This window comes from Borostomias antarcticus, assembly GCF_949987555.1.
Source record: "Borostomias antarcticus genome assembly, chromosome: 13".
NCBI lineage: Eukaryota > Metazoa > Chordata > Actinopteri > Stomiiformes > Stomiidae > Borostomias > Borostomias antarcticus.
Window position 1 is genome coordinate 14,685,389 of NC_140246.1, and position 12,303 is coordinate 14,697,691.

The window sequence follows — 12,303 nt, forward strand, 5'->3', positions numbered from 1 at the left end:
GAGCTGGCTGTCCCGTCAGTCCAGGCCCACATTGACCGCTGCCGCAGGATCTGGAGGACCGCCCGCTCGGCCCTGCTCCGCTCCACCCGCAGAAGCCAGCGGTATGCCGACCAGCGTCGGACCCCGGCCCCCAACTATGTGCCTGGCCAGGAGGTCTGGCTCTCCTCCAGGGACATTCCGCTGCAGGCAGGTTGCAGGAAGCTGGTCCCCCGCTTCCTCGGCCCCTACGTCATTGAGAGCGTGGTCAACCCTGTGGCGGTCAAGCTCAGGTTGCCCCCCGCCATGAGGATCCACCCGGTCTTCCACGTCTCCAGGATCAAACCTGTGAAGGTCAGTCCCCTTTGCCCCCCAGGCGATGCTCCTCCCCCCGTCCGCCTCATCGACGACCATCCGGCCTGGACTGTCCGGCGGTTGCTGAGGGTCCGTCGCCGGGGCCGGGGTCTGCAATACCTTGTCGATTGGGAGGGTTATGGGCCTGAGGAGCAAAGCTGGGTGCCCCGCAGGCACATCCTGGACCCCTCTCTTGTCCAGGATTTCCACCGGGCCCACCCTGGCCTGCCTGGTCGGTCGCCGGGAGTCGCCCGTAGAGGGGGGGGTCCTGTCACAACCCATGCCTCTAACCCTGCCTCTCTGCCTGCCCCTAACCCTATCTCCGAGAACGAGTCCCCTGGCACCTCCCAGAGGGCGCAGAGGGAACTGCGGGCTCGTCGGCGTGAGCAGCTGCCGGTCATTCCGGTGATTGCACCCCATCCTGGCCAGCCACCACCTGCAGCCCATCAGCCCAGGAGGTTAAGAAGCCACTCCACACAGCATGCGGCGCCAGATCGTTGAATTCCCATGTGGTAACCTCACGGCTCTAGCTCCCTTTACCTTGCCTGTTTTTGACCTTGCCTGTTTTTGACCTTGCTACTGTAACCACCGTTTTTGTCCCCTGAGCTTTTTATTTACCTGTCTTGTTTTTGGTTTACCCTTCCAGGACTCCCGCCATTGCCTGAACCCAGCCTGCCTGACTACCCTGCCCGTCTACCAAACCCAGCCTGTCCGACTACCCTGCCTGTGTAACAAACCCAGCCTGCCTGACTACCCTGCCCGTGTACCGTACCCTGCCTGGATTATTGACTATTCTCTGCCCAACCCTGGACTGTACCTTGAACCAATTAAACGCGCCATCTTGGCTTCTCCCCCTTATCCTGCCGTCGTGTCTGCTCTTGGGTTCACCTCCTGACCCCTTAACAAACGGACTCTACCGTCTCATAGAAGAACGGACTCTACCGTCTCATAGAAGAACGGACTCTACCGTCTCATAGAAGAACAGACTCTACCGTCTCATAGAAGAACAGACTCTACCGTCTCATAGAAGAACAGACTCTACCTTCTCATAGAAGAACGGACTCTACCTTCTCATAGAAGAACGGACTCTACCATCTCATAGAAGAACGGACTCTACCATCTCATAGAAGAACGGACTCTACCTTCTCATAGAAGAACGGACTCTACCATCTCATAGAAGAACGGACTCTACCTTCTCATAGAAGAACGGACTCTACCTTCTCATAGAAGAACGGACTCTACCTTCTCATAGAAGAACAGACTCTACCTTCTCATAGAAGAACAGACTCTACCGTCTCATAGAAGAACGAACTCTACCGTCTCATAGAAGAACGGATTCTGGTTATGTGCCTGTGACTGGAATGTGATATACTGTACATTAAACATTCTGCCCTGATGATAACATAGCATCTTACTAAGAATAACTTGTTAAGTGTATACAGGAGTGAATCCACTCAGACAGAACACACAGGCATGACTTGGTGGTGGGGGGAAGTCATATTTCAGCAAGCTTCTGCCCTAATTCAGGATTCTGAAGGGTGACAATGGCAAACTTTCCAGAACTTAAAGTAGAGTCCATCAGATGCAAGTATACTGAATTTTGTCAATATCAGACTTTGCTACCCTGAGAAAGGGGCGTTTTTCTGGTGGGGCAGGCGTTTTTCGTCAGGCAGTCATTTTTCGCCACAACACCCAACCGTAAGGTTTATGTGTGTGCGGACAGGGAGCAAGAAACACTGGGGTGGTATTTAGACTGCATCATCCCCCCTAGACAAATGGAGGCCAGACCTTGTGTTAGGTAAATACAGCCAGCTGAACACCGCAGCCAGCTGTCACACAACACTAGCTATTACCAAGCTACAGTCACTAGCTCCTGAACATGTATCTGCTGTTAGCAAGCAAGCTAGTATGATGTACTGTACAGCAACTACCAGACCTGTGTGCTTGAAAGAACCTTAACAGCTGAGGGGGACCTGTTGCATTCAAATTAAAGAGTTAAATGAGGAATGCCAAAACGTTTGTGGCTGTTTTGCTTCCAAAACCACAGTAGAACTCTAAGATGCACCGGACAGTAGAAGCCAGCAGTCTGTAGAGCAGGGTTCCTCAAAGTGGGTGCAGCTAGGCACTACTATCGGTTGAGGGGTGATATCATAGGCTAGCTAACACAAACACGCTCGATAACGTTGCCTATATTGCAGGTGTTGGAGGCTAGCCATATGACAGGGAAATATGGATATGTTTTTGAAGAGAAAGGCCAAAACTGAGGCTTTAAAATGATTGCTACCTCAAGTATGGTTTTAGCAGGAGTGGTGCTGCTGTGTGCCCCACACTGTTATGATCTGCAGGGAGAAGTTGGCTAACGCATGTATCTGATCTACTGAATAAAAAAAACTAATTCATTTAAATGTTGTGGTCATCATCAGTAAAAGATGGCATAAATGGGTGCTGAGAGTGAAAACTAAGAATGTAATTTAGGGGTGCTGTGGATGAAAAAAATATGTATGGGGTGCCCTGAGCCTGAAAAGATTGAGAACCGCTGCTGTAGAGGTACATTGAGAGAAAACTACAGGTATATAATGACTTAAGTTAAAATTAGCCAAATGGCGCCTGAACTCCCTACCGATCACTTGGCCTTCAACATCGCTGTTTGCAGCTTTTGCGAGAACCACTCTGGGTCCTAGTGCCCAATGTTCTTAACAGGCCAAAACAGGCTGAATTTTTTGCAGCTTTCTTGAGAACCGCTCATCCAAACAACTTCACACTCGACACTACCTTGTGTCCTTAGCAGTACGCCTGCTGAATGTTAACTTCATACAGTGGGCGGTTCGAGAGATAATTGGCGCCAGTGGTTTTGCTCTACCATGGGTGGGCCCAGAGACGTCTTATTTTTTTCATAATTAACTGAAGGAGAAGATTTTGTGACATGTAGTCCTGCCCAGAGAATGATAGACACTGCAGGAAGAGCAGCGTCTTAAAATGTCTACGCAAGCCATGAATCTCTGAAAGGTGTTTCAAAGCTCTCACTTTGTTGGTGTAACAATTCACCACACCATCAAAGGTGGGTTTCAATACTCTTAGGGGCGAATTCACTAAAGGATTGCGCAGCTTTTCCTGACGCAAAGCCTGTGCAAATAAGTCAAAAAATATGTTTGCTATTCACAAAGCCCTCGCAAAGGGTGAAATACGGTGTTAACTGCGTTGCGTTCGTCATTGCGTTTCTCTGCGCCGGTGTTATTAGCTCATATTTAAATTAGGTAATATGGGCGGAGAATGTTCCCCTTTCTATGCAAATGAACATTATTGCAAAACCCGCCCAATTCACAAAGATCGGCGCAAATTGCCTCACGCAGTTAAAGTGAAATTAATACCGTTTTCAGAAACGTGGTGGTATTTAAGCGCAAGGGGTGTGTCGCGGCCAGCCTTTCCACTGATCATGCCAGCAGTGATTGTTGCGAGGCGAATTCGGCATCGCAATGCCAGGCATGTTGTTCGTGAGAGAATATTTAGAAGAAGGTCACTTTTTGATTTAACACTAGAACCACAGCGGTACCTGTTTGGACACCAGAGCGCGCAGCTCTTCAGCCAACTGGAGGATGAAGTCGCGTCTGGGGAGGCTCAGTTGACTATGCGTCTCTCCACCCGTCCCCAGCGAGTCCAAGCTCCCCCAATGAATAATACTCATTTATAATAGCCTACATAGCACGAAACTGTGCGTATAATAGTCTATACGCGAAACTGCGCATTCCCTATAGCTGTTCATTGAACGGCTGGGGGCCGATATAGGTATAAATAAATAAAAACATAGCCTACACAATATTTTGTTTATTTGAATGGTCTTGAAAATATTTTGCTTTTGTATCATAGCTGACGGCAGGTATCATCTTCAGCCATGGATGATGACTCCCGTGCGTAATCCTTCCAACGTTGGAGAGGCGGCGTACAACCGGGCTCACATCAGGACGCGCGGTGTGATTGAGTGCACATTTGGAATCCTGAAAAGCCGTTTAGATGCCTAGATCGTACCGGTGGGGCAATGTTATACACTCCCCCAAAAGTATGCCAGATCATCGTGCTGCAACTTGCATAACATAAAATGACAATTTTTCCTTTGTTCGTCTTTTCAAATCATTCCACCTCCGTTTGCAGTCTTCCGCGTTTACACACACAAATGGCACTGACTGCTTGTGAAATTAAACCCCAAATCTGATTTTTGGCTGTAGCCGTCATATTTTTGGTGGAAAGCTGTGAGGCATGCTTTTGAACCTCGTCCGTGAGGCCTTCAAGTTCGCGGTCTGAGAATCGTATTTTTCTCTTTCTGTCTGCCATCGTCCAATGATAGGCCTATGCATACGAGTTGTTTGCGCTGCATGCGCTGTATTTATAGTAATTTCCTATATCAGCAGCAAATTGCACTCAGCCGCAAACACCGAATGGGCGTGTTTGCGCTGGGATATTATTAGCGCAATGTCTTTAGTGAATAGGTTTTTAAAACGGAGCACATAGCGGGCGCAACTGACGCGCAATATAATGGTGCAATTAGCGGGCGCAATTTGCTTTAGTGAATTCGCCCCTTAGTGTTGTCTGTAAACACCAGCAAAATAGGAGTTTTGATTCCATTAAGTTAGTGGCAGGTCAGTTGCACCACATTTTGGGTTTCATGACACTTTCTTTTAATACACCGGAATGAGTCAGCCAGACTGTGTAGAGGTCTGTAGAGGACTCTGTCTGGTGTTGACAGGTCTGGTCTTAAGAACCAGAGGTCCACCAGTGTATACAAATATACTGTACCTCCCATATACCCTGGTGAGAGAACACCACCCATCCATCATGTACTCCCCTGGACTCTTCTCTCTCTCTCTCTCTCTCTCTCTCTCTCTCTCTCTCTCTCTCTCTCACCCTCTCTCTCTCTCTCTCGCCCTTTCTCTCTCTCCCTCTCTCTCTCTCTCCCTCTCTCTCTCTCTCTCTCTCTCTCTCTCACCCTCTCTCTCTCTCTCTCGCCCTTTCTCTCTCTCCCTCTCTCTCTCTCTCCCTCTCGCTCTCTCTCTCTCACCCTTTCTCTCTCTCTCTCTCACACCTTTTCTCTCTCTCTCTCTCTCTCACCCTCTTACCCTCTCTCTCTCTCTCTCTCTCTCTCTCTCTCACCCTTTCTCTTTCTCTCCCTCTCTCTCTCTCTCTCTCTCTCTCACCCTCTCTCTCTATCACCCTTTCTCTCTCTCTCCCTCTCTCTCTCTCTCTCTCTCACCCTCTCTCTCTCTCTCTGTCTCACCCTCTCTTTCTCTCTCTTTTACCCTCTCTCTCTCTCTCTCTCTCACACACCACCTCTTCTACACTCATTGCGCCTATCCTGTCCACACTGCTCTGCTTAACTCAGCATTTCCGTCTCCAGGACTGATTTGTTATCTGGTTTGATAACATGCCGCCCCAAACGGGAGGACCCAAACAGGAAGTAGAGAGTCCAGTTGGAAATAGGAACATCCCCGGCTCGATCCCAGCTCCCAGCAGCGTGCCAAGTTATCCTTGAGCAAGACACTGAATCCCCAAATTGCTCGTATGCGGCATGGTGGTGCAGTACTTAGCATTGGTGCCTCACAGCAAGGTTCGATTCCCACTTGGGACGATGTCTGGCCTTCCTGTGCAGAGTTTGCATGTTCTCCACGTGTTCGCAAGTGTTTCCTCCCAGGAACCCAATATGAAAAACAATGTCCTCTCTTGCCCTTTGCTTCCCTCTGGAATATTTGCTCCCTGTGAAGCGCTCTGTGTATGAAATGCGCTATACAAATAAAGTTTGATTTGATTTGATTTGAAGTTCCACCGTCCACCTGAAGTTGCGTGTGTGTGTGTGTGTGTGTCGTGTATGTGTGTGTGTGTGTGTGTGTGTGTGTGTGTGTGTGTGTGTGTATGTGTGTGTGTGTGTGTGTGTGTGTGTGTGTGTGTGTGTGTGTGTGTGTGCTCCTGTGTGTGTACTTGTGTGTGCTGTGTGGCTGAATAAAGACCCCCTAGAGGTCCTGTAATTATTATTATGAGGATGAAAGAGACTGTGGGAGAAGGAGAGAAAAAGATAACAGTCCTGCCACAACTGGGCCCTGGCAATAAACCAGGAAAAACAAAGATCACCATCTTCCCAAATGTCAGGAAAACATAAAGCTATTAACTCTGGCGTAGGCAGTACCACACCAGAGCACAGCATGCAATACACCTGCCTTAATCCCAGCAAACCTACTGTATTAACTCTGGTGTAGGCAGTACCTCACTAGAGCACAGCATGCAATACACCTGCCTTGGACTACAAATCCCAGCTCCAGGGAGCGTCTGCATGGCAGTGAATATAAACAAGAACAAGGTCGTAGAGCTCTCTATCTCTATCTCAAAGAAAAATTAGGCCAATTTCCATTGATCATAGAAAAAAAAGAAATACATTTTCACACACATCTTAGATGGAGTCCGAAAGAAAGATACTCTTCATTTCATAGCCCTCACAACCCAAGAGCCAAACCCTGAAAACAGCCCCCTATGATACCTGTAACAAATCACTCAACCTGTGATAACGTGCACGCTGCAGTTCAAATCACTAACTAGAGTAAACCAAATGACCACTCTGAAATTCTGATACGAAACATTGGGATGAGAAAACCAAAACAACCACATCTTTCAGTCACTAAAAAAAGATGATAAATTGAGTGTCTCTACTATCAGAGGTACAAAACGGTGACAGCTCCTTATGAAGTAGAGACTCAGTGACCACGCCCTTGCACTTGAAAAGGGGAGACATTAAAAGTCCTGCTTGCAAAATTATAATTATGTGGTCACTGTTCAACTCTTTGAGAAATGTAATTAATTAATACCACATTTCCCAGGACTTGGAAGAAAATGAAAAAAATTGGAGAATGATTCTTGGAGAGGGACACACGGCAAATATTGCAATGTGTCTCTTTTTCACATTCTTGAGGTACAATGAATAAACCAGTGAAAGAGTTGCTCGCTCGCATGCACGCAAACACACACACACACACACACACACACACACACACAATATGTTCCCTTACATGATTATTGTAATTTGTGTTTGATTTATGAATGCATTTATTCTGCTATTCTTAGCAACATTGTTAAAATTTTACATTCATGCCAATAAAGAACAATTCCTGTAATTGAACTAAAATAGAGAGAGACAAAGAAACAGAGTGTAATAGATATGTCAATTAAAGCTGTTTTCCAGACCTTTCCTCAGAGAGGAGTAAACTTGTTTACCAGCCTATGTGTGTGTGTGTGTGTGTGTGTGTGTGTGTGTGTGTGTGTGTGTGTGTGTGTGTGTGTGTGTGTGTGTGTGTGCGTGCGTGCGTGTGTGTGTGCGTGCATGTGTGCGCCTGTGTGCGCGCGCGTGTGTGTGTGTGTGTGTGAGAGAGAGAGAGAGAGAGAGAGAGAGAGAGAGAGAGAGAGAGAAACAGAGAGAGGGAAGATGTGTGTAAAGAAGAGCCTGCCTCTGAAACATGAATGCAAATGGACCCGGCAATCCATTGGTCCACGTACTGTAAAAACAAGCCTTTTCCAATTCAAAGTAAACCCATGATGCTAGATTATACTGCCGTTCATCGACTTTATTCACATGCTAGTATTCATAATTGATAATAAAATAATAATAATTGAGTTACATTGTCTTTTAATGTTTTCAGCTTCATTCCCTTTCACAGCTCATCATGAGGCTAACTTCACACCAAGGGACAGAATGGTCTGATGATGAGTGGTGTTGAGTTTGGACTTGTCTGTATGTAAAGAGTTGGAGGGGTTGGGTGGGGTCAACAATAGATTAATGCATTACAAAAGAGTTCCTGATAGAACCTTTTCAGATCCTTAAGGTTCCAAATAACCTTTTCCAGGTTAGAAAGAACCATTTAAGGTTCCGAACAGCACCTTACGGACCTGAAAGGGTTGGACCTTGACATTGGAAAGTTAAAGATAAATAGAACGATCAATACTTTATTGATCCACTATATCTACATTAACACCTGTGCCATTGGATCGTTAGCATTCCAGCGGCGTAGCCAGCTAAAGCCATGATTATGAGAGGCTGTCATGTCAGTGACACCGATTAGATGCATAGTCCTAAGAATGTCATCGTTGAGGGGTGATATTATCATTGTACATTGTTGTAACAATATCTGTTTCCCTGTCTATTGGTGTTCTTTCCTCCAGCTCTGTGGCCTGGGGGGTGGACAGGACAGTGCCCAGATAGAGCCTTCCTCCAGCTCCGTGGCCTGGGGGGTGGACAGGACAGTGCCCAGATAGAGCCTTCCTCCAGCTCCGTGGCCTGGGGGGTGGACAGGACAGTGCCCAGATAGAGCCTTCCTCCAGCTCCGTGGCCTGGGGGGTGGACAGGACAGTGCCCAGATAGAGCCTTCCTCCAGCTCCGTGGCCTGGGGGGTGGACAGGACAGTGCCCAGATAGAGCCTTCCTCCAGCTCCGTGGCCTGGGGGGTGGACAGGACAGTGCCCAGATAGAGCCTTCCTCCAGCTCCGTGGCCTGGGGGGTGGACAGGACAGTGCCCAGGTAGAGCCTTCCTCCAGCTCCGTGGCCTGGGGGGTGGACAGGACAGTGCCCAGGTAGAGCCTTCATCACAGCAGGAGCAGACCAGGTCTGAGATGGGCCAGTGATCCATGCTCCTCTCCCCAGGACCGGGCCATCCGGGCGGAGACCAGTACACCTGGATCACTTTGCGTGAGTCGGTTCGGTCGACACAAGTCAGAACTCAGATCCGTTCTTGGGCAGCGTCTTTGGAGTTCATGACACTTTGGGGATTTTTATCTTTTTTACAGACAATCATTCGACAAAAAGAGAGCGAGAGAGGGAGAGGAAAGGGAGAGAGATCATGTAACAATACATATATCCAGTTTGAAGTTTTCGACTGGAACACTAGTTCTGGAATGTTCCAGATTGTTATCATTGGGATAAGAGCTCAGTAAAGAAGTTGTCTGTACCAGAAAAGCATACACATTGAAACAATTGTTACTTTTGTGTTTCATGTTTTAGCATGAAACCCTCTGTTCCAAAGTCGAGTATGTTGACCTCAAATGCCTGGTTATTAACTATGTTTAATATGCTTGATGGTCTTTAAATGTGTATTGAATTGCTCATAAAAGTATTTTTAACTTGCTGTGGAGACACGTCTTACACTATAAAATACTGTAGAACTGAGGACTAATAATAATAATAATTACTGGACCTTGGTGGGTTGTTTATTCGCCACATGGCAATTTACACAAAACACACGCGTGAGGGGCGACACACAACACACACACACACAAACACACACACAGACACACACTTCCGATCTTCAGCGGTCGCCAGTGGAATTCATCCTCCGTCCAAGCTGTCCTCCTCCGGAGGAATCTCGTCAGTGGCGCCCCGGCGGCGCCCGGAGACCAGGTCCAAGTGTTCAGTCCAAATCCTGGTCAGGCAGAGGACTGAAGAGCATCTGTTCTTCTGCATTTCTTTCATATTCAGATTTCATGTCTTCTATGCGGAGGAAATCCGAGTGAGCCAACTCCACCCGGGAGATAGCCCCATGGAGTCGAACCCTGGGCCTCCTCGCTGTGAGGCGACGGTGTCACACACCGAGCCACCCTGCCGTCCACGAGCACTTTGGCGTTTTGGCCGTCTTGCTCAAGAATACTTTGACACGCTGCTGGGAGCTGGGATCAAACCGGGGACCTTCCGATCTGCTGTAACTGCCTTCCTACGCGCTGTAATTAGATCAACTGGATTTGAAACAAGAAAGGGCAGATAGCAAGCGGATGTGTAATAATTCTGGGCCATATATGGGCCGGAACTAAGCCACAAGGGCCAGATCTGGCCTGTATATGGCCCAGATCCGCTTGCTATCTGGGAGGGCAGAGGGGCAATTGATCTAAAATCTGGAAGAAGGCATTTTTGAGCACCGGGCCTGTGTCATAATACCAATGGTAGTCTAACCGGCACATAATTAAAGCTACGAGTTTTGATGTGAAATCATTAATAGGCCTGACAGTTGTAAAGACAATGTTTGACTTAACTCACCTGTCTCCATAATAATAATAATGACCGGGTTTCCCGAACGAGTTAAGAAGCTTCTTAACTCCAAAGTACTTCTTAACTCCCATGCAAAGGGTTGCTTAAGAAGGGTTCCTTAAGAAGGTTCTTTATCGGGAAACCCGGGCAATAACGTAATCTTTAGAACAATAACCTATCCCACATATGAGACAGGCCTGCCTGGCTGGTGTCTAGAATGCAAGCTTCAATAATTTGCTCTCAGACATGGTTTCTGAGCGGGTCTGGATTTCTCCTTTCCTCAGACATTGATTGACGTTGCCAGTATGACACGTGCCTCGCCCGAGCACCCACACACACACACACACACACACACACACACACACACACACACACACACACACACACACACACACACACACCTGCTGGCGCTTTTCGGCGCTCTGTAATACAAACGCACGCGGACGCACGAACCGATTTAAAAAATGACCTTGAAAAAGAATAACCTGCACGCGACATAATGAGAGCGGACCAGGCGTCTGGCTTTCACCTTTTCTCTCTCTCTCTCTCTTTCTCTCTCTCTCTCTCTCTCTCTCTCTCTCTCTAGAGGGCTTTTACCGCCGCCCGTTAACGGCCGAAGTGTGGATTTCCTGTCAAATAACGATCGCGCCCTCCACGGGGTTCGTGTCCAAAACTCAGGAACACTTAGTTAAACAAAAAACCCAGCACGCTGGTATCTTAATGGGATTGCTTCCAGCTGCGTCTGTCTGCCCCCCTCCTCCTCCTCCTCCTCCTCCTCCTCCTCCTCCTCCGTCCCCGCCACACCAACAGCAAACGCAGCGGCTCATGGCTCGGATCGGCCGGGCTATCCATGTCCCTAAAAAGCGCTCCCAGTGGGATGCTCAGAGCAAGTGGGACAGGCATTTTTCTAGGTCAATGAGGTTTTCATTATTTGTCATGAAGTGGTTATGACACTGGAATAGCTGCGGCATAGTATTTATACGGAGTCAGAAGATACTTGCCAGAGATACATTGTTCTATCGTCTTTTGTTCCAATGCACTAGAATACTGTAGCTAATATTATTTACATGAGTACCAAATTTACCCCTGGGGGGATCAATAAAGTATGTGTCTATCTATTTATCTATTTATCTATCTATTTATCTATCTATCTATCTATCTATCTATCTATCTATCTATCTATCTATCTATCTATCTATCTATCCATCCATCTATCTATCTATCTATCTATCTTCTCACTTAGGCAACTATATTTCCCAAAAGCAATTAATATTTGTGTTTAGTTGTCACACTTTGTCATGAAATTCGTTTTTTGACATATTGTATGTCATTAATTTGTAGCCTAATGCAAAGACCAATCAGTCAAATAATTCGAGATCAAGTTTTCCGTGCGTCCACATTTGCTTTGTGGCACTAGTGAATTAAACCGTGTGCACAGTTAAACGGGGAACTGATAGGAGTAGAAAGCCCATTACTATGAACGGAATCAGTCAAATTCAGTGACTAAACAGAATAGGAACCAGCAATTTTCTATTCCTTGATATGCTTCTTTTTTTTATCCTTGTGGGCACTTTGGTACCAACCTCGCGCATTTGTCAGAAACGTGCAGGTCATTTACTGTGACAGCAATCACTGCGCCTATAGTCCCCTGCCTGGATGCATGTGCAAATCAGCCCGCCTGGGTTTGCAGTTAGCTAAGCCAACAGTCAGAGATGGGTGGAGGAGGGAGAAGGGAGGTTCTACAAATTGTTCCATATCTTATCATTGAAACGAACCCGCCAGGCACAGAAACCGGAGCAGTCCGACCCTCTCGCATGCCTCTCGTGACACCAAAATGTATCATCTAAAGACTCAGTTCATTTCTGCGAGGGGAAGTGACACGTATCCGGTCTGGCATCACCCCCCGCTGCTTAGATAAACAAGTTGACAAAC